General features: G+C 42.1%; 1 protein-coding gene across 7 annotated transcripts in view; it reads right to left on the reverse strand.

The window, feature by feature from the left end:
* Positions 1-21,796, reverse strand: part of LOC116810818 (uncharacterized) — a 55,387-nt gene that overhangs the window by 13,589 nt on the left and 20,002 nt on the right. For 2 of the 7 annotated variants that reach the window (XR_009214098.1, XR_009214094.1), the window contains exon 3: positions 13,044-13,446. The exons of 2 other annotated variants lie outside the window; for them this stretch is intronic. The gene's annotated coding sequence lies outside the window, so the exon portion shown is untranslated. Of the gene's footprint in view, positions 1-13,043; positions 13,447-14,789; positions 14,911-20,606; positions 20,713-21,796 lie in introns of those variants that run through there. 3 more of the 7 variants (XR_009214099.1, XR_009214096.1, XR_009214095.1) reach the window with 3 other exon arrangements.

A 21,796-nucleotide genomic window follows, 5' to 3' on the forward strand; every position in this document is an offset into this window, starting at 1 on the left:
CAATTTCAAGCTACCAACATGCTGACACTGAACTTGGAGTTGGAAGGAGATGAACAGGCATAATCAGGTCTCGTGAGATGGTCCAAGCCTGTCCCAGCACACTACTGTTATATATGAGGCTAGAATTACTACATAACTAGAATAGCAACTTTCTGGACCATATGCCTGGAACATAGCAGGTGCTGAATAAATGTTTGTTGATCCAGGAACTGACTGTATTGAAGCCCACAGATGGGAAATCAGTAGAAGGCAGGTGAAAGTTAAAAGAGGGGCAGAGAATTGAGGGTGCAGACCCCTGAACCATAAGTCAGAGGAACGTTGTACATGTTTCCAGGTCCCTCACTGGTCAAATGAAGGCAAAGGGTTAGATCTCTCCAAATCTTTAGAGGGACATGATGTAACTCCATGAAGTAACTCAGTGATTTTCAACATTAAAAAGTGTAATTATCTTTTCAAACTAAATATTACAAATAAATTCTGATAAAAGGAAATGTACGTCTGTTGAGAGTGCTGATCCTATAACTGGTTTAGTATTCCCTGAAGCCACTTGTAGTAGCCTATTCACATGGGGACTCCCCAGTGAACATTTTCTCATATCCACACTCTTGTGAAAGTCCTTCACCTTGAATCTGGACTGGGCCTGTGGCCTGATTCAATGCATAGAATGCACAGATGAGAATAGGTGGGTTTCTGGTGTAAGCTCAAAGAAGGCACAGTGGCTTCCAGAGCCCTGAGCTACTAGTAAGAAAGTCCAGCTACCCTGCTGGGAAGGCCATGGAGAGAGGCCATGGGGAGCTCATAGAGAAAGAGAGGGACCCTGAGACTACATGGAGCGAGGGAGAAAAACACCCAGCCATCCCAGTGTCCCAGCTGAGCCCCACTCCAAACCCATCTGCCAACGGAGCACATCTACAAGAGTAACAACTGACAGGCCAGCACAAGCCCAGCTGAGTCCAGTCCAAACTGCAGACTGTAAACAAATAAAGCAGTTGATGTTTTAAGGTTTTTAGACGATCTTAGAGTTTAGATTATGTTAAATATGTGGGATCCCTAAATAGCCATCAATAAAAAAAATTGATCTGTACAATGGAGAACTACACAGCTATTAAAAGAAGAAGGCAAATCCATGTTTACCAACATGAAAGAAAATCACCAAGATTTACTCTAACATGACAGAGCAAGATTCAGAAGAATCTGTAGGGTATAGTACGGGATTTGCCATTGCATAAAAAAGGGAAGGTAAGTGTGTGTGCATGCGTGCATGTGCATATGTGTGTGTGTGTGTGTGTGTGTGTGTGTGTGACTATGAATTTGTAAATGCATAGAAGATTTCTGGAAAGATCATAAGACATTAGAACAGACTGGAAGACTTGAAGAAGAGGGGAGATTGTGTATCCTTTTGTACATATTTTCATTGTGTATCCTTTTGTACATATTTTTACCTTGTTTGCAGGTATCACTTATTCAAATCATAGGAATAACATTTTAACAAAAAAGTGAAGCCTGCTTATATAATGTTGCAGACAACTAGCTACCACACTATGGGAACACACTATTATATTAAACTTGATGATTCGAGTTTTGCCTAAATTTTACTCAGAATCGAATACAAGAATAGAGGAAAGAATTTGAAACCCATCTGGCTAATGCATACCCTTGCCAACTATTCTGTTAGAAAGGAAGATGGCAGTGGGGAGGGGGTTCTTGCAATGGAAAAGTTACTGGCTTCCCTAGTACCTGAGGTCGGGTTCTCCAAGAAGCAAATTCAGAGTGAAGGATTTTAATGACAGTAATCTATGTGGGAAGTGGTCCCAGGAAGCACCAAAACAGAAGTGGGGAAAGGACACAGAGAAGGGAAGGAAGTCACTGAAGGGCTGTGAGTTACCATTGTGGGCAACTGGGGTTTCGTCCCACTGGGGACCTCTGGGAGACACTGTAGGACATGTTTTAGGGTGTCCCATCCAAAGTGGGAGGAATTTGGAGAATTTATCCTCTGCTCCCAGGGGCATCAATTCTCCAGCGTTTCCAGTCAGCTCTGCTTGCTGGCTGAGATACCAGAGCAAGTGCTGGTCTGGGGAAGTTGTCAGCATGTAGAGGAAGTGAGTACTGAGCAGATACAGGCAGGGCACTGTCAGTGCATTTGCTTACCTAGACAGCAAAGCCAGAGACAAACACTCGTGTGCTTATGTGGCAGGGGGAGAGAGAGTGAACCATGCAGGGAAGTGCATTACTTTATGATTTTTTTTTTTTTTTTTTTGAGATGGAGTTTCGCTCTCGTTGCCCAGGCTGGAGTGCAGTGGCGCTATCTCAGCTCACTGCAACGTCTCCCTCCCAGTTTCAAGCGATTCTCCTGCCCTCAGCCTCCCAAGTAGCTGGGATTACAGGCGCCCACCACCAAGCCTCACTAATTTTTTCTTTTTTGTATTTTTAGTAGAGATGGAGTTTTGCCATGTTGGCCAGGCTGGTCTCAAACTCCTGACCTCAGGTGATCCACCTGCCTCAGCCTCCCAAAGTGCTGGGATTACAGGCATGAGCCACCATGCCCAGCCGACAAGTTGATTTTTTAGTCTTATCAGATGTTTTCTAGGAGACCGCAGGAAGCTACCTTGTCTACACATTACGCCTCTGTAAAAGAAGAAGGAAGAAATTTCTAGGGGACTTCAGCTCCTCTGCACTTCTGCATTGTCCACATAAAGGTGCTTATTGAGTATGGATCATGGTGTCTTGCACCTCGGTGGCAGCAGGAAAGTCCTGGGGCAGGAAGTGAGTGGTACATAATGCAGGAGAGGGGAGAGGAGGTGCCTGATAACCCTGAGAGTCTGGGAACTGCTGCCCCAGTGAGCTCCTCCATCTGTAACACTGGCGGAAACTGCAGTAAGCAGGCTTTACAACAGTGGGAAGCATGCATGCCGATGTCAGGGCCTCCCATCCAAAAGCAAGGCCAGGATGGATCCAGGGTGGTGAATAAATGAAACCTAATCCAGGACCTAACAAAGGAGACTGCGCCAAGTCCAAGAGGAGTGCCCTGACAGTTTACAGCGTCTTAGAGCACATTGCAGCACATTATGCTATTTCACCAAGGAGAAACTTCATAAACATTTTTAAAAGTAGATTCTCAAGACTAGACATTATTTTGATATTGCTTATTGACAATTATAAGGTAAAGAATGTTGGTGAGCAGGTAGAAAAGAAAGGTAATTACTAGGACCTAATACTGGTTCTCCAGAAATAGATCATAGTGTACCATCCAATTTCCATTTTTGATAGAATTACTTTGCTGATGTACATTGATCTAAGCATTGCTTCTGGCCATGTCACTGATAATATTTTTCTGGACAACATGCCAAAACACAGGTGGAATGACTGTACAGTCAAAAATATTTTTCGACTGTACAGCAGATTTCAATCAACTGTACTCAGCTCGCTAGAGATATGCCACAGGTGCTCGCTTTTACTCTTGTGTTTATTGTGTTCGGCATTCTTTCCTCAGTGATTTGGAAGAAGATGTAGCAGGCATACTCACCACATTTATGGAAGGAATCATTGGCATGTTTGATGGTGGAATCAGAATTCAAATTGTACTGACAGGTCGGGATGTTAGGTCAACACCAATCATATGCAATTTAAGAGTAATAGAATCTGTATTTAACATTAAAAAGTCAGTTGTGTTGGCACAGGATTGGGGAGTTGGACTGACAAAAATTGAGTTGGAAAAGACCTGTGGGTTTTAATTAACCCAAAGTTCAATAGGATCCAACAACGAAACAGCTTATTTTTTAAAGCAATTTTAGGCTGCAGTAATAAAAGTCTTATTCTTAGTTGAAGGGCAGTGATGATCCTAATAGATTCTGTGAGGCTACATCTGGAGTATTGTGTACTCAGTTCTGGGTGAAAGAGTGAGCAATTACATACAGTAGGGATTTCAAATGCATGTCACACAAGGACTGGTTATCAGCACCGAGGATGAATGCGAACAAAATGATAATATTTTACGGAATAATAGTGACCTCCATCTATTTGATGAGCATTCAGGTGTAAAAGGGAGTAAACCTATTCTTTTTGCTCTATGCTTTAGTCAGCTATGGTCACATTAATACTATGTTGGCTTGTAATAACATCTATTTATCTCTTATGCATTCGCAGATAAGCTGGAGTTTGTCTGATCTAATGTAGGCTTGGCTGGGCTTGGCTCCAGGCCATGTGTTTGCTCCATGTGTTTCTTTTTCTTTGGGAATCAGTAGGTGCCCCGGGAATATTTTTCTTACGGTGATAGAACAGGCACAAGAGGGTGCATACATTAAAAGCCTCTGCTGATATCATGTCTGCCAATATCCATTGCCCAAGTTAAGCCATCCCAAATTTAAGGGGCTTCAGCCACTGTGAGGCCATGGGAAGGGAACTGCATGTATTCCTATTACGGAGTAGTGGAACAAATCATTTAATTTATTCCACTCCAGACTAGCAGGTCAAAACGAGGGTCAGTGGTCTGAAGCTATAGGAAGACAGATTTTGGTAATAAAAAACTGGATGATCATTGGAACTGTCCAAGGATGGATGCAAACAACTGAAGTCTTTGTCCCAGAAGGGATTAGACAGAGTTCAATGGCTCATTTCCCAAGAGCATCCCAGATGGAATTCCGGTGTCATTTGGAAAGTTAGAGACTGAGCCAGTAGTATCTTTCCTACTCTAACATCCTCAAATTCCATAGTCCTGTTCTACCCCATACTCTTCCTCCTGACTCTGACATCCTGGGGCTTTTACTCTCTGTGCCATTCCTTGGGGAACCTAGTTATATATGGCTTCTTTGTGTCTCTAAGAGATTCCATGAGTATTTCTTGTCTTCCTAATTGCTTTGGAAGCATTTCAATGGTGCAGGCTGAATCTTAAATTTCTCTTAAATTGCCTATAGCCATTAGCTCAGTGTCAGGCACCAAGCCCTTAGCATGGCATTAAATAATCATCCAACACCCAGTGCAGCCTCAAACCATCTTTGCAGCCTGTCTCCTACCTTTCCCATCTTATTATCCAGCCGAATTGAGATACTTGTCCTTCCCGATACACAGCCCCTGCTTTTCAAGTCTTTGCTCACTTATAGACCATTATCCTCACTTGTCTAGACCCCACCCATCCCACTCAGTGCAAACCAAGTGATACCTTTTCCAAGATGTTTTCACTGATGCTCCAACCAAAAAGAAGTCTCTCTACCTCTTCTGAGTGGTCTTAACACTTCTCATGGTATTCGAGATGTTTGTGGTATAGAAAAGTGATTCTCCACTCTAACTATCCGTGATGACTTGAGAATACTTAAATCATACATGCCCAGGTCCCATCCCAAGATAGTCTTCTGGAAACAGAAACTCCAAGTAATAGCAGTGTCAGCAATAAAGCAAGAACTCACATAGCAAAGTGTAGGAAATAAGTTATTCCAGGGTTGGTATGGCAGTTTAATGATGCCACCAAGAACCCAGGCTCTTTCTTCCTGATCTGCCATTCCCAACGTATCAGCAATGTCTTTCCTCATGGTTGCAAAACAGCTGCTATGGCTCCAAGCACCACGTCCTCACACCAGCATACCAGGCAGGAACAAAGCAAGCATAGGAAAACTATTCTTCTCACATCTCTCTCTTGCTGGAGAAAGAGAACCAGGAAGTTTCCTGCAGACATTTCCTCACACCTCATTGGCTGGAACTGGGTCACATGCACATCCTTGACCTATCATTGGCAAAAGGAAATGGGTCATCAAAATTGCTTATGGCCAAGCAGGAGTCATTGTTAGAGTTAGACTGTCCTGAACAAAATCTAGGCTCTGAACGATAGGCAAGAAAGAAGAGGGGATGGCCACAACTTCCTTTACACGGTGAATAAGAAGAGCAGCTTAAGTAAGTAGATGCCCCTGTGGGACAGTAATCTTGCTGTGGGCAGAAACATGTACATGCACACAGAAGCTTTAGGAATCTTCAGAGAGGCTCCATAGTCACTTGTGAATCACTGAAGTCTCTCTCTCCAAGCCATTGTCTTGAATGCTGTTTTTAACTGATTACAATGCATGCAGCTCCTGTGCCCCACTTATTTTAGCTTTTGAGGATGTTCATTTCCCCAGAATCTCCAAATATAAATCAGGTTTTCACAGAAAACCACAGAGCCCTCACAGGTGTAGAAATCATCTAAAGATATGCTAATGATTTGGGTTTCTAGAGAAATGTATATCTATGAAGGAGGTATGGATTAAGCACAGCTAGTGTGTATGATTTTTTCTTTTCCTTTCATCACCTGTAATAAGGCAGGATGGAGACTGAATGTATCAGACAAAACAGGGATCAAATACCAGTTTCAACATTTGCTGCCTGTGTGACCTTGGGCAAATTCTTTAACCTCTCTGAGCCTTGGGGCCTTGTTCTCTTCATGCATAAAGTGAACCCTCCTGCAGGGATGATATGTAGACCAACACTGATAATAATGACAGTAATACTGGTTACCCTGTCATGGGTGTCCATTCCATGACAGGCCTGACTCTAGGCATTTTATACACATTCTCTTTCCTTTTTTTTTTTTTTTGAGACATGATCTCGCTTTGTTGCTCAGGCTGGGGTGCAGTGGTGCAATCACAGCTCACTGTAGCCTCAAACTCCTGGGCTCAAGTGATCCTACCATCTCAGCCTCCTGTCTGAATAGCTGGGACTACAAATTTCAACTAATTTTTTTTTTCATTTTTTTGTAGAGGCTGAGGTTTTGCTATATTGCCCAGGCTGGTTCTCAAACTTCTAGCCTCAAGTGATCCTCCTGCTTTGGCCTCCCAAATTACAGGCATGAGCCACTGCACCTGGCCACGTCATCTTCACAAAAAAATGCAATGAGTAGGGGCTTGTGTTGCTCCCAATGCTTAGAGTATTGAAGGGACCAGCCTAAAGTCACAAAGCTAATGGGCAAGGGTTGAACCCATGTGTCTGACTCCAAAGCCAGTTCTGCAGCATATTAATTGCATATTTCTTGGTTTCTTTTTTTTTTCCTCCAATTATTTGATGCTATGCCAAAATCATCAGAATTGTTCCTGTAGGCACTCCTTTTCTTAATTACATATTGCATTGTTCTCTTTCTCACTTTCCCTTGTTTGATCCAAGGTAAATTTTTAGTCTTTTTAAAAATGCTCATACATTATAAATCCTTGCTAATACACAGTTCTTTCAGACTGTCCTGCCTTGCTTGGGGAAGTAGATGTGGGTCAGGGAGAAAGAAGGACCGATGAACTCAAATAGCCTTTTCACTTTTATTCTCTCTTTTCGCTTCAGAATGCTGTGTCATCAGTGAATCCCCTCCTCATAATCTCTTCTTTCCTGGAGAATACCAACCTAGTTTCACTTCCCTTTTAAAACATCCACAGATCTTTGTGCCCCAATCACTTTGGCTGTATTGCACTGGGCCTCACTAATGGCACAATATCCTTTTCATAATAAGGTATCCCACATGACACAGTAGACTTTTGTACCTGGCCAGAATCACCACATTCATCGCAGATACCACGCGCTGTCTATTGGATACCCTCATTTTCTCTTTTCAGGAAGGGCTGGTGTCAGCTTTCCTCCTGCCTCTTATGAACCAGGAACTTTTTCTCCCTGTATCTTGGGGCTGCTGTTTTCCAGCCTCTGCCAAGTTTCCATTTTTGTGGGACATCAGTTGACCGGCATACCCATACCCTGGACAGGGACTTGGGTTAACTGAGCGTTGGCATTCTCCCCAAAGCCTGTTCTGCATATATTTTTGAAAACCTATTGGTTTTCTGCCTACCTTCTTTCCTCCATGAGTAGACTTCAATGAACACATCACTCTCTTTCTTCAGTAATTACCTGGTCTCACCTGCTCATCATAAAAGAGCCATTCTTATTGTTAGGGCTGACAGATTCACTTTGCAGGTGATTTAGTCTGCATCTGTAGTGTCCACAGAACATATTCTATAAGTTAAAAGTACATAATATAATGAAAACCCTGATGCAACTTTTGCTTGAAATATGAGTATAGCAAAGACATTTGAGAGAAGAGCCTGAAAATAGATTAATAGTAGTTTAATTGTATCTAATAAGAGCTACCATTGATTAAGCCTATAATAATGCTAGTAACTCCCCTAAACATGCTCTATACATTACATCATTTAATCTACATAATAAGACTCACAGGAATGTATTACCATCCCAGATTTACAGAGTAAATGTATTACCATCCCAGATTCACAGAGAAAATTAAGGCTAAGAATGTTAGGTAATTGGCCTAGTAGCCTGCAGCTAGTAAGTATCAGAGAAGAGATTTGAACCCAGGCCTTGGCTGGTTTCCAAGTCCACAAGCTTAGCTGCTGCTACCCAGCTTCACTGATTTTTGTTCCGTGCACCGCCTCTAGGATGTTTCCGTATTTGCCTTCTGGTTAATATTTACTCCCTCCTCCCTAGCACACCACATTAAAGGTGTGGCATGGGCTTTTCACTTCCTGAATGTTTGTTACTCAGTTTCAACCAGCTTTACTCTCTTTCAAAGCTACATAAAAGTGACAGTCCTTTAAGCTCACAGAAAACCAGGAGCTGATTCCAGTGCGCGATTGACTACCATGCGAGATTTTGTCTTTCCTTTTATATTGTTGAAGATTCCTTAATGGCAACACGGCCCACACATTATCTAACCTTCAGACAATCCCAGAGGATCTGCAGGAAACCCCCAAGCACCCCAGAGGGGTCACTGGCAACAAACGGATTAAGGAAATGGCCTGATTTATGGGATTGTTGGGGATCAGGGTGGAGAATTATAGACAATTTTGTTTCTACTGCAGAATTGGCATGGTAGAGTGAATATGGGCTTTGGAGTCAGGCCCAGGCCTGTAGGATGACCTGGGAAGCAGTCTAGGCAGCTTTGGCCCACTTCAGCTTGTAAGATAGAGATAATACATCATCCTAGAAATATCGAATGGATTTATGAGATTTTGTATATAAAGTCCCCAGCAGATACCTGGCACACTGTAAGTGCTCCCAAAACCAAAGCAACAGTTCTTAGAAGCTTAGCTTGGCTCAGACTGAAATCTCCAATGATCTAGGGTTCACTCTCCACCCATTTCTAAGCCATTGAATGAAACTGGACATGTTAGTTCTGGTGTTGACTTCAGAATCCTAAGTTAGGAAATAGAACTCATCATTCCACTCCTCCTTTTAAGTATTTTGATAAGAATAACTGAGAAGTCCATGTAGCATTTTGAAAATATAAAATACTGTGAGATTGTTTTTGTTTTGTTTTCATAGTAAAGAGAAAGGAAGAAGGAAGGGAGAGGAGAAAAAGAGAAAAGAATTCAGGACTGATATTTTCAAATTTCCAAAGTGAGCAAGATTGGTGTTTGGTACTCTTTGATCTCTCCTTTTCTTAAAAAAAGTGGGGGATGAATGTGTTAGAGTCCTACCCTATCTAGAATTAGAGAGAGAGGAAAAGAGAGAGGTAAAAAAATCCTTCCTATTATCCCTCAAATTTTGCCACAGAGAAAACAACTCACTCTGCTTTTACATCAATGACCTTACTGCCTCAGTGTTCTCATCGGTTGAAATGTGTTTAGGAACAGCTGCCCTACACACCTGTCCAAGGTGTTAAAAGAGCCAGATAAATAAGACAATGGGGAAACTTATTTTAAAAATCAAGTAGTATTAAAATCAAGGTGGAGAGAAGGAACACCAGGCCAAGAGTGAGCAAATCTGTGTTTGAAGCTGGGTTTGTATGATCAGCAGCTTTATGACTTTGGGCAAGTCATTTCACCTCTCCATACTGCGGGTTCCTCATCTTGCAATGTGGAAAGCAGAACCTCTCTGGGTTGGAGGATCCTGTGGGATCCCACGTGAGATGGCGCCTTGAAATTGCACATACAGGGCACATCGTTTCTACCATCACCTAAGATCAATCCTAGGTTATTGCTGGCCCTTTGTTTTGCTATGTTTTCCATCTTTCTCACAAATTAAAAATGCAGACATGTAAATTCTCTATCTATGTGCACTTCAGGAACTTCCAAGGTCCCTTTGGGCTTATATCTTTCCTTAGCCTCTTGCAAACCTGAAAGCAAGGTGACTGTAGGACAAACTGTGTGGGCACTGGATGGGAAATACATGCTTCTGGTAGAAGGGGAAGCCAGAATTCAGAGCTAAAGAACAGGCACCATGCAGGACTATGAGTCCAGGATGTCCATATCTGACTTCTAAAGGAATGCCAGTGATACTGATTGTTTTTAACATAAAATCTACCATTTACAAAATACAGGCTCAAGAATAATTGTAAACACTGCACAGGGCAAGTTTTACTGTTTTTCTTAAAAGAGCTGAAAACCATAATCGAGTGCATCTGCACTTTGTTGTAGATTGGGGCCTGGAATCTAGGGAGTAGAGAAAGGCTGCCTGACTGGTCAGCAATCAAAACACAGAGCTGGGGCCATCTAGTCCGAATGCAGTGTTCATCGTTCTTGGCTAAACACAAGGCGACCATGGTTGTTGTGGTTAGCAAGGTTGCCTGGCTTCCTAGGCAGACCTTGTTCCACCACACTGGGCTTCCTTTGCTAGAAAGGACATGGAAAAAGGAGAGACAAGAGAGGCGAAAGAGCTAGTGAAGGAAAGAGAGGAAGGTCCCCAGTCGTTATTACCTAGGGAGTGGCCAGCATGCGTTTCAGAGGAACACAGGTGGGTACCCCTTTCTCCTGCCTGCTGCAGCCCACCACCACCAGTAACAACTGTGCACCCTCACTGTTGCCCCCATGCATGGAGCAGAGATAGAACAGAGATAGGGAGAAAAGAGTTTTCAAAAGTGAGTTGGAATAGTGACTTCTGCAAGCCTGGCAGGTTTGTCTCTATTCTGGTGTCCTTGCCACTGCACCAGGTGAAGGGGAAGCAGATTGTAAAACACTTTGAACATTATCAAGGTTATTTGAGGAAAAAAACCAGCAACCACCTCACCTGATTGTGCCAGGTTTGTGATAGGAATCTGGGGGGGAGGTGTCCTCAATGACCTCCATTTCTTGAATGGCCCGTGGCCCACCTGCTATCTCTGAGATGAGTCAGGGGACACAACTTTCTTGATTTCTGTCATCACTTGCCTGCTACTGCTGCAGAGGCTCTAGTGGAAAATGTCATGTCTTGAAGTCATGGCTTTGGTGTCTGGTGACAGGGAGTGGGTAGAGTTTGGACAGAGCCACTCGTGAGCTGTGTGGTTTAATCTCTCTGAACCTCAGAGTCTTTAGCTCTAAAAGGCGGAAGCAGCCTCAATGAGAAAACTAAAAACAAAATAACAAATGTAAAGCACTTATCCGAAGACAAGGCACATGAGAAGTATTCAACAAAGGACAGCTCTAGTTATGGTGGTGATGGTCTCTAAAGCTTCCAGACTCAGATTCCTAACCAGACAGTCATGAGAGATGGCCCCCACAGTGGCAAAAGGGTAGGCTCCAGGCTGCCTGGGTTTAAATATACTGACTCTACCACTTCAGCAAGTTACTTAACTCTGTTCTTCTTGCCTCATCTGTAAGATGGAGATACCTCATCGGGCTATTGTGAAGATTGACAGGGGTCACCCTTATAATGTGCTCAGCACAATGCTTGGACCAGGATGGATGCTGCTTGGGTGATGTTATTATCCAGGTGGGCACTGTGGAACACAGACTAATATCTAACCTCAGCACTTGCCCTCATGGAGCTTACAGTCTAGATGGAATAGGTGCACATGAGATTTTTCTCAGCAAAGTTGTAGCCAGTGCCACCCATGCCACCCATCTGGTCTCAGCATTGCTGCTCATGTGCACTGTCGTGACCCATCTTTCTGCTACTGACCTTAAGAAACTCTGCCTTAAGATCTGCTTTGGTGAAACCAAATTATGACAGATATAAACTGAAGTGCCAGGATGAATCTTTCAAAGTGCTATGATGTCCAGATACATGGCGAGTGCCAGGAATTTGTGTTTGGGACCACTGGGAGAGAGGTTCTTTTCCCCGGCTTCCCACAGTGGAAAGCTGCTGTATGTCTGATACCTGTGCTCCACGAATCTACCCTCGAGTTCTTATTTGGGAACAGGCTTGCTTAGCAATGTCCCTGGGGGCAGGGAGCCATGGGTGGGCAGATGCAAGAAACTGCAGTTGTGTCCCTAGGCTGTGACAGCATCCCAGCTGTGGGCTTCTCAATTTAAATGCAACATCTGTGCACAAGAGGAAGCACCCTCCATCCAGGCAAGTTGAAGTTTTCTTTCTTGTGTCTTTAACAGAGGTTAAAATGTAAACACAAAACAAAGCAAAACCCAACTTAACTCTCTGGGTCCTGTTTCTGTTAAAAACATTTTTTTTTAATAATAATAATTAGAACAGTAGACCCAGCTGAGAGAAGTCTGTCTCATAATAACGAGAGAGACTAAAACACACTATCCCCCAAACAGATAAGGAAATAGTGAGCTAAAAAGTAAAACTTAAGAGTGCTACTTCTCAACTCAGTAACTGATGCATGAATAAGTTCTAGCCCAATTTTCTAATAAAAATAACAACATAGAAAGAGAAAAGAAAAGCCACTCAGATGCAGCTGTGTCACCCAAGTGTTCACTGGAGAAATTTAATATGTGTCAGAGAAAAATCTGCCTTCTCCAAAACGTTGCCCCCTCCAAAAAAACATGCTTCTTGCTGTAGCATTTTTCCTCCACACTGACAGTTTGAAAGTAAAGCAGCAGACTAGAGTATGGATGCCCACGCCTTAGAACAAAGAGATTAAAGAATAGGCTTTTCTTCAAATAAATTCGATTTTTTTGCAACAAATTCAGGGCCTGGACAGTTTAATGAAGAACAAAGAATGCTCAGACCCCTCTCTTTCAGCTTTTCCAAACAAACACAGTCATTTCCAACCACTCACAGGTGTTTTTCTTCCCAAAACAAACACAGAAACAAATATTTACAGAGTTATGAAAATTCAATAGAAGTCACGGGGGCACAAATTTCCTCACCTGCGTCCAAGATCTCTGGCCTGGGATTATCAAACAGAACGTCACACCTACTTTCCATTACGGGACAGGAAACCTTTGGGCCAAAGAGAATCGGTCCGCAGAATGTGTTCATAAGGATAAAGGCCTCATCTTTTCAAGAAAGCATTTGCAGCTCCAAGGAAGAATGGACTTTGGACAAAGGAAAAGCCGGTGACTTTTTCCTCATCTGCCCATATGTGCAGAAATGCCCTTGAAGAGCTCATGACTGCCTTGTGAATTAATTCCCTATGTTGACCAACAACACAAAGTGTGGTGCTGACTACCACACTGACCACCAGGAATAATTTCTCACTTAGGTGTTTGCTGGAAAGGATCTTGTTTGCTTTTCTCGAATGTCCCAGATGTGAACAGGTCTCAAAATTAGGAAATGCAGCTGGGAATGGTTGCTATCAACAACCCTTATTTCATCTTTTTTCTTTCTTCAACAGAGCTAGAGAAACAGGCAAGAAAAAAAATGATGCAGTTATGAAAGGAGGGAGGAAAGACAGAGGGAGAAAGGAAGGAAGGAGAGAGGCAGAAAGTGAGAGAGACAAAAAGAAGGAATGAGAGAGAAACCTGCTGTTGTCAGACCCTGACTGGTTTACACTGAGAAACTAGATAGCCTCTCAGTGAAAAGCTGAGATTAAGCTCACAACATAATTTTCATTATGTTAATGTTGCTTTAAAATATATTGCACAGAGTGCTGCAACAATCAAATTATCAATTATAATGTCTACTCAGAGTAGAAAAGTGTTGCAAACAGAGGGCTGATTACTGCTTCAGTACATCCAATCTGCATACTCATTGTTCAGTACAGGGAAAACAAATTATCTTGTGTTGGCCCCAGTTCAAATTTAATTAAATGAGTGCAAAGCAATTATAATAAAGTACAATAGTGTAGTAATGAAAGGAAAATAACTCATTAACCTATTAATCTTTATTTATGTTCCTCTCAAATAACTATGTAATTTCTTTATCACCACATCCCATAAGAAAAAGTAGGGTCTCACTGCTCATGGCCTGGTTTAACAGGTTCTATTTGGTTAAGATGCCTTCGTGGCCACCATTTATACTCACTTTGCTTAGCTTTGGGGCCACACACCCCCCAGCTCTCTGTCATGCTCCCTGCCCACACGTATGCGTACCTGGTCTAGATTTAGCACTCTTCTCCCACATTTCCCTGACACTTGTCAGTTACACAAGGTAAATCTCTCTGGAAGTGAGAAGTGCTTACCACAGCATATGGGAAAGAGGCATCCTCCAGCATCTGGTATGTAAGGCAATGCAAAAAAGGGGAGAGGATAGAATCGCTTCTGGTTTAGAGAGAGCCCAGTGCTTTACAGCTGAAGCTATTCCACTAAAAGCTAACACTCCACTGTGCTTTCCAGTTAATAAAGCTTTTTACATATATGATTTCATTGAGGCCTCCTGAGAACACTGTGAGGGTGCCTGATGTACAGATGAGGAAACAGAATGATGAAGTAGGAAAGTATGATGTTCAAGCCTTGCCACTCATGAGTAGCAGATCCAGGATTCTAATTTAGGTCTACAGCCCCTAAATCTTCATTTCATTCCCTTAGAACCTTGCTACTCAAAGTGTGGTCCAGGGACCAGGAGCATTGGCACCACCTGGAAGCTCATTGGAATCTTGGGCCTCACCCTAGACCTGCAGAATAAGACTCCACATTTTACGAGATCCTCTAGTGATTCTTACACATTGAAGTTTAAGAAGCACTGGAACTATTGGATAGTACACTGCCTTTTATTGAGAGAATGGTGACTCAGGCAAATCTCCCAGCAACTACTTGGTTAAGCATTTCCTTGCAATTTACAACACCTTGAGATGACCTTGAGATGATCTTGGGTGATCAAGGTTGATTCTGGCTTCCATTTTCATGTTATCTGAAGACAGGGCTGGAAGTAGAGGATATAGTAAAAGCAGAAATGATTTCTCTTTCTAGATCCACAGCAGACCCGAAAATCTTCCCCTTTTTCTTCCAAAGAGAATTTGTAAAACAGAGAGAAAGGAGAGGGGAGAAACTGACGAATTAAGGAAGGAAACAGACACTTGTTAAGTTTCTACCCTGTTCTTGGAGGTTTTCCATGTATTCCTTCATTTAATCTTCACAACAAGCACCTTTTTAAGATAAGATGACTGATGACAGGTTTAAGTGATATGCCCAAGGTCACCCACACTGCTGGGTAACAGAAATGGTATTTGGCTTGGATTCAAAGTTTACACTTCCACTGTACTCTATTTTCTCTTAAAAACAAAAAAAGGAAAGGGGAAGGAAATCAAGATGAGATAAAAGGGTGATGTGGTAGTCATTAGTGCTGTTCACCAAGTATCTCCAGTCTTTAGTCTCTGAGGTATGTGAAGGATTATACTTCCTGTCCTGCTTAGAAGTAGGCAGGAGCCATGTAAATAGCTTTGGCCAATGAATTTCCAGCAGAAGTTTCATATTTCATTGTCAGATCAAATATTTAATTGCTTGTGGACACCTTACAGAGCTATCTCTCTTTCCTCTGCCATGAAAATTGCCAATATTCAAGATGGTGGTTGCATCATAAACCTGTGTTCCATAGTGAATGAATATGCTCACCAGAGACCCCCACCAACCTACGATAGACACATAATGAGAGTGATAAAAGCAATAAAACTTTGTGTTCTTTTGAGCCCCAGAAGTGTGATGGTTGCTTGCTACGATAGCATCACTGAGCCCATCCCGACTCTTCCGGATGCTAGGAAGAGGTGGGAAGGGAAACAGTTAACATTTCTACACTGCATCTTTTTCACTTGAGACTCACAGCATTCCTATGAGAAAGGTAAGGAATGGCTATTATTTATTATGTATTTATAAATTACTATTTACAGATAATTTAACACTGACATAACAGTTTAAGTGTCCTGCCCAAGATCACAAAGTGTATAAGTGGAAGGGCTAGGTTTGGAGCACAAGGCTTGTAATGACTGATTTTTCTTCAATGCAGAACACTTCCTCCAAAAAAGGACTGGAGCACCATTACCTGCCCTTGGGTATACTCAGATTGGTATATCTATCTTTGTACTCACAGTCCTCTTCCCCCACCACTCAAGAGGAATCCAAGTTATTGGGCAAAAATCAGGCCAAGGAAAAACAAGTACATGCAGTTGCCAGCAGATGACGACATTGGGTCTTTGCTGGGGGCAGAAACCACCAGAGAAAGTTCACAGTGATAACCCTCAGTGAAGTCAACTGTAAGGAGCTTCACTGTCCAGTTTGAGTTTTTTTTGTTTTTTGTTTTTTGTTTGAGAAAGGGTCTTGCTCCATCGCCCAGGCTGGAGTGCAGTGGCACAATCACTGCTCACTGCAGCCTCAACCTCCTGGGCTCAAGCGATCCTCCTACCCCAGCCTCCCAAGTAGCTAGAACCACAGGTACATGCTACCCCACCCAGCAAATTTAATTTTTTTTTTTTTTTTTTTTTTTTTTTTTTAGAGACAGGGTCTCCCTTGCTCAATCTGGTCTCTAACTCCTGGGATCAAGCGATCTTTCCACTTTGGCCTCCCAAAGTGTTTGGATTATAGGTGTAAGCCACCATGCCTGGCCTGAGTTCATCTTTCATGTGACAGTTTTTGCAAGATAGAAAGGCAAAAGTCAGTAGTGGCAGGATTGACCTTTGTAATATGATCTTAAAAATATTGTCTTCTAATTTGCATATGGAAGAATCTCAACTAAATAGCCTCCTTTTAACCAGTTCACTAAACAAACCAAAGTTCTCCCTTTTTCCTATAAAACACACTTCTAATGCAGGTTGAAGGCTCATGGCAAGTAGGCTACTGTCCAGCATGTCCAAGGTTCTGCTCTCCCATCATTGAGTGCTATGTTAACTAAGAGTCTATTAGGTTCATTCCCAGGCTTGTTTATTCTCATTGTATTTCTTATTGTCATTATGTACATTAATGTAATGTGAGTCAGAAAAAAAAACAGATATTTCTGGGAAGACTGGATAGAATGCTTTGTAAAGATTTGATAAAAGCAAGTTACTAAAAAGAGTGTTGGCAGATCTGTAACAAAAAATTGAGAAAAGTTATGATCTACATGGAACCTGCCCTCAGAATGTTCTTTTAGTTTCCCAAGGCTTCACATTCTGTGTTAAAGAAACAAACTGAAAATTCATGGACAATGCATTGTGAGTGTGATTTATACAAGAAAGGCAATCTAGAAGTCTTAGCAATGGAATGTAACCATGTTTTTTAAAAGCCTAAGTCATATGTCAAATGATTGTCAGAATGATACTCCAAAACAATGTATAGGTTTCGTGTTAAAATAAAATGAAATATTTAAAGTATGGATCATTTTTAATCATTTCTGAATTCAAACCCTACCTATTTGTCTCAATTGCTTCTGATAGAAGGACTTTCACATAATTACTTTTCCTGTTTGCCATTTTCCCATTTCCCCTTCCACAGACATACTGTGCTACCTTTAAGCGCAAGGTCTTTCGCATATTTTCTTTATCCAATTAGCTCATTCAACAATATTTATTTTAAAATTTTTTTTAAAGAGATGGGATCTCCATATGTTGTCCAGGTTGGTCTCAAACTCCTGGGCTCATGCAATCCTCCCACCTTGGCCTCCCAAAGTGCTGCATTACATGCATGAGCCACCCGTGGCCCTCTACAAATATTTCCTGAACAATTACTATGTGCCAAGCACTGGTCTGGGTCCTGGGCATAGACCAATGAAATGTAGAGCCAACAGTAGAGAAAACAGACTTTGAATAATCAGAGAATCATCATTTAATAATAACTGTGGTGTGCATTATGGAGAAATTCAGAGTTCAGTCTGTTTTTATATAACTCAGACCTGGAATGGATTTCCTACTTCTGAATGGCAAAGTAAGTGTCTGAGTAGATGAGCCACCAGCCTTCTTCCTTGTGTTCTATTTTTAATGCAGCTTCTTTGGGCCAAATGATCACCGTCATCCTTACCAGCTCCAGACTGTGATTCTATAGTGGCTGGAGTGCCTTGGAGCTTAGAGCAGGTTATTTTAGTTTGCTCCATGGATACTCTCTCCTCCCTTCTCCACTTCATGATGGTTAATATTGAGTGTCAACTTGATTGGATTGAAGGATGCAAATTATTGTTCCTGGGTGTGTCTGTGAGGGTGTTGCCAAAGGAGATTAATATTTGAGTCAGTGGACTGGGGAAGGCAGACTCACCCTCAATCTGGGTGGGCACAATTTAATCAGCTGCCAGCATGACCACAATAAAAGCAGGCAAAGAACATGAAAAGACTAGACTTGTTTAGTCTTCTGGCCTACATCTTTCTCTTGTGCTGGATGCTTCCTGCCCTCAAACATCAGACCCAAGTTCTTCAGTTCTGGCTTCCTTGATCCTCAGCTTGCAGACGGCCTATTGTGGGACCTCATCCTGTGACCGTGAGTCAATACTCCTTAATAACTGCCTTTTATATATACATCTATCCTATTAGTTCCATCCCTCTAGAGAACCCTAAGACAACCCTATTCCCTAAGAGGTGGACCTTTATGGACCCAATCAACTGCCTCCCTCACCCTGTGCCTCCAGGTGGCTTGGAAAGCAGGAGGCAATGAAGGCTGTGGGTTTTGTTCTTTATCTATCTATCTGCAGAGTTGTCAAGTGTTGGCAGCATCTCTCTTGGCAAAGCCAGCGCCCTTATCAAGCAGCACTCTCTTTATAGCTATTCTCTAGGTCAGGGATTGTCAAACAAGGCCCAGACTAAGGAGTGGCAAGCAAAATGCCTCGGAAGCCAAGGTTACCCTCGGAGTTATGCAAATGCAGAGCCCGAGAGTCCATTCTTTCTTAAATTTTGCACCCTGGACACCTCACTTGCCTTACCCTCGTCCCGGCCTTGATGCAAACTTCCTTTGTAAAGGGCTAGAGAATAAATATTTTAGGCTTTGTAGGCCACACAGTTTTTGATGCAACTATTCAATTCTGCTTTTGAAATGTGAGGGAAGTCACAGACAATATGTAAACAAATGGGCACACCTGTGTTTCAATAAAACTTTATTTTCAGAAACAGGTACGGGGCCAGATTTGATCCATGGGCCCTAGTTTCCCAACACCTGCTCTAAGTGAGACAGTTCCCCACGGTTGCTTACTCTGGGACAGCACGGTCCCTTGTGGTTTCCTTTAATCCTGCTCACATCTTTGCAAAAAGCCCCTTTACTAAGCTCCCCTCGAATTATCCAAATTGAGTGTGCCATCTGTTTCTTGCTAGGACCCTAATTGATGCACTTGGCTTTGCATTTCTCCAACACAGGCTTTAATTGCGAAGTAACAACAACAAAAAAAAACAAAATGGAGACTACAACCAATTACTCTATAGCAGGGAAGTGGTGGTGTTTACATGTATTCATCCATTCCCAAATATGATAGAATATTTCACAAAGTTGCAGTACACTCTTAAAGTTGATGGGAGCTGAAATAAATAAGCCTTTTTTTCCCCCTGGGGCCTGTAGTCTCAACCCTGCTGCCCTACTTGTCCTCTTCTAATGGAATGGAGGTCTATTCTAATTAAACAGGAAAACACATCTTTTCACAAGGAGAGAACGGAGGACATTGTACTCTGTGCCTCAAAGAAAGCATGCTTTAATAAGAATCCTTTTATAATCCCTGCTTTTATTTGTCGCTTCCCAAAGCTTTTGCTGGTAATAAAAGGATTGTAAAGTTGACAAATATAAGCAGGGACAAAGAAGTTTGGGGAGATAATGCTCTAGTGAATGGGCTAGTATTTGAAAGTTTATTGATCCCGCAACACAGAGAAGATGATCACGAAGAGCCAATGCTGCCATCAATCAGGGTGATATTTCTATTACAAAGTAAAAGCCCTTCCAGGCAGGGCTATCCATTTCTCATATCATGTAAGAATTATGCTTTGTGCTGAGAAAAATAATTCAGGCCAAAATGCAGGGCTTGGTATCTGAAGATCTGGGTTCAAATCTGACTTCATAGAACTTCTAACCTATTGCTTTATCATATGGAAGCAGCAAATAGAGCTGTAACAAATGCAGTGTGTTCTGTTGTGGGGTTGTGGACATCTGCTGTCATTCCACCACTATGACTATCACAAGTAGCATCCATTACTCCTTCTGGCAAAAGCCACCCGTTTTCACTTGAGGTTCCCTCACTCTCACACTTAAAGCCTCACACTTTCCACTTCTGGTGGAGCTCCATCTCTGTGGCAAGGGTGGAACATACAACCAAGCCTAGACCAATTAATATACTGTATCCCTTGGGCAGAGAGATTTGTTTAATTATAGGGAAATGATCCAGTTAGAGCCAATGAGACTTTCTAGGAAAGTGATTAGATGGGCTGTCCTTTCTCACTAGGCTTGAATGTGAGGGCTGGAACTGCTGCAGCCGTTGTGGATATATGGGAACCCTGAGGCTGAAGTCAACAGAGTAGAAGGATGACATTGTTCAAGCCCCACATAGAGCCATGCCTAAAGCTGGCATTGTTTGGGAACAAATATAGAAAAGTTTTCACACTTTCCTTTATCCAAACCCTTTGTAATGTGACTTTGCAGGTTCTCCCATTGAGAACATTAAGAGATGGAAACTACTTCCTACCCCTTCAATATGGGCTGGTCTTGTAACTTGCTTTGATCCATGTATTCCAGTGGAAGTGATGGTGTGCACTTTTGCTGTCAGAATCCTGCACCATGCAGAAAAGCCTAGGTGAACCTGCTGGAGGATGAGACACAATGTGGATGAGAGCCAAGGCATCCCAACAGCCAGAAGCAGTGTTGCCTAGCTGACCCCCAGCTAACTGCAGATGAATAAGGGAGCCCAGTTCAGACCGCAAGAAACATCCAACTGAGCCCAGCTTAAATCACTGACTTGCAGATTTTGTGCGAAATAAACAGTTGTTTTAAGCTACTGTATGTTGAGGTGATTTATTATTCATCAATAACCGATACACATCCCATCCCTGAATTTTTCATTTATATGAACCGATAATTTTATTTTTGATGTAGTCAGTTAGGACTGGGTTTTCTGTGATTTGAAATAAAACAATTCTTAACACATCAAAGATGTGTCTTCATTTACCCCACTAGATAGCATCATTAGGGGTTCTGTCTTATCCTTATCCAAACCACTTGTCCTATCTGGATCCAAAGCTGAGTGATTGATCAATAACTACTTAGTGATTGACTATGTCATATTGACAGATTCACAAATCACATTTTGAAGAGCAAAGAATATATTTACTCTTGAGTCTCCAATGTCATCTCTAGGGGGATTGTACTTTATCTGGCTTAGATCCTCAACAGAAATTTGGAAGATACAAGGCGCTTCTCCAGCCATCACAATAGCTGAAAACAAATACATCTGAGACATAGTATTTAAGGAACCAAACTCTGCCATCTCCCTCAAGGGAACCCAGAAAAATCTGGGCCTTAATCCTACCTTCGTTGCTATAAAAACCTGAAATGACGTCATCTTTTTCTTTCTAAAATAAAATAAAGGCATGTAGTACTTCTAGACAAGAGGTCCAGATGCATCTGCCTTTCCTGTCCTCCAAGACACCATCCACTTATTGCTACAACTTGCTGCATTATTCCTGCAATTTATTTTCTTCTTTTTGCAAAAAAAAAAGGAAGAAAAACTAAAGCAGGGATTCCATAGAAGTCATCCTCTACTTTAGTAAAAAAGTAGAATCCACCTGGCCTATTCTGTGTGTCAGAGTGGAATCCAGCAGCCAATTCTCTCCAATTATTGACAAATTGTGTGTGTGTGTGTGTGTGTGTGTGTGTGTGTGTGTGTGTGT

This window comes from Hylobates moloch, unplaced genomic scaffold (genome assembly GCF_009828535.3).
Source record: "Hylobates moloch isolate HMO894 unplaced genomic scaffold, HMol_V3 SCAFFOLD_6, whole genome shotgun sequence".
In the NCBI taxonomy this organism is placed as follows: domain Eukaryota; kingdom Metazoa; phylum Chordata; class Mammalia; order Primates; family Hylobatidae; genus Hylobates; species Hylobates moloch.